General features: G+C 47.3%; 1 protein-coding gene across 1 annotated transcript in view; it reads right to left on the bottom strand.

The window, feature by feature from the left end:
- Nucleotides 1-1,584, bottom strand: part of LOC106870395 (golgin subfamily A member 2) — a 72,185-nt gene that overhangs the window by 19,999 nt on the left and 50,602 nt on the right. The gene's annotated exons all lie outside the window — the stretch shown is intronic.

Below are 1,584 nucleotides of genomic sequence, written 5' to 3'. Positions count from 1 at the left end.
AAAGCGAAATCGTGATGGCACCACCGTTCGAGCATGATCGTTACCAGCATCGCCTTACTGGCACTTGTACCGCAATTTCGCATTCCTGGCATGTGAAAAGTCATTCGAGCGAGATCGTTGCCTGTACCTCTGGACTGGCTCCTGTGCAAGTGGCACGTAAAATACACCAGTTTGAGCATGGCCATTGCCAGTACCGCCTGACTGGCCTTTAAGCACCTACTACACTCTCGGAGTGGTTGGCGTTAGGAAGGGCATCCAGCTGTAGAAACTCTGCCAAATTAGATTGGAACCTGGTGTAGCCATCTGGTTCACCAGTCCTCAGTCAAATCGTCCAACCCATGCTAGCATGGAAAGCGGACGTTAAACGATGATGATGATGATGTATATATGTATATATATATATGTACATATATAAATATATGCAGGGAACGCTGACGGGGTCGGGGGTGTGGGAATACTTCTTGCAGAGAAATGGGTTGATAAGGTAATCGAGGTAGTCAGAATATGTGACGGAGTACTTAAGATTAGACTAGTGCCTTATCATAGGTTAGCTACCGTCATCTCGGCCTATGCCCCTCAACCAGAGCTATCGGATGGGCAGAAAGACCAATTCTACAACACCCTCCTGCAAACTACCTCATTGACAAAAGACAGAGACCTTCTCTTCGTGGCTGGTGATTTCAATGGTCATGTCGGACGTCGTGCTGGCGGCTTCCATGGCATACATGGAGGCTTCGGTTCCCGCAACAAGGAGGGAACCAGACTGCTGGAGTTCTGTGATGCAAACTACCTGTCACCTAGTCACCTACCGTTCTGGCAGACACTCTAGCCAAATCGACTACATCCTCACCAGAAATAGGGAAAGAGGGCGGCTTATAAATGCCAAAACTTTCCCTGGCAAAGAATGTACCCCTCAACACAGGTTAGTAGTTAGCGACTTCGGGATCAAGGCAAAAAGGATGCCCAGAATTAGACCAGCTTGGAGGAGAAGGGTTTGGAAGCTTAAAGATCCTGCATATGGACATAGATTTAGAGACATGCTACTTGAAGCATTTAACGAAAAAGAAGGGGATATAGCATCATACAACGTGGAAGACAACTGGAGGTTTCTATGGGACAACCTGCTGAGAGCCACCGACCAGATCTGTGGCTTGTGTAAAGGCCTCTCTCGACCCAAAGTTACGTGGTGGTGGAACAATGTGATTGACAGGGCTATTAGACAAAAAAAAAACAGGCTTGGAAGGACTGGAAGAACAGAGGTAGCAGGGAATTGTATCAGACTGCTAGAAGGGAAGCAGATAAGGAAAGAGGTTTGGAGACGCCACTACGAAAGATTGCTCAATAAAGACAATGAGTGGGAGAAAGAGAGTCTGCCGAATGTTGACCCAACAGAGGGACCAGCTATCCGAATTGACAGTACCATGGTAGATAAAGCAATTAAGAGCATGAAGACAGGGAAAGCCCCCAGCCCATCAGGAATTACTGCAGAGATGCTCAAAATATCTGGTAGTGTCGGCTATAGCCTAGTCACCTGTATAGTTAACCAGGTGATACACGAAGGCGTCATACCCAATGACTGGTGTA

This window comes from Octopus bimaculoides, chromosome 2 (assembly GCF_001194135.2).
Source record: "Octopus bimaculoides isolate UCB-OBI-ISO-001 chromosome 2, ASM119413v2, whole genome shotgun sequence".
NCBI classification, from domain to species: Eukaryota; Metazoa; Mollusca; class Cephalopoda; order Octopoda; family Octopodidae; genus Octopus; species Octopus bimaculoides.
This window is presented reverse-complemented; position numbering and strand designations above follow the sequence as displayed.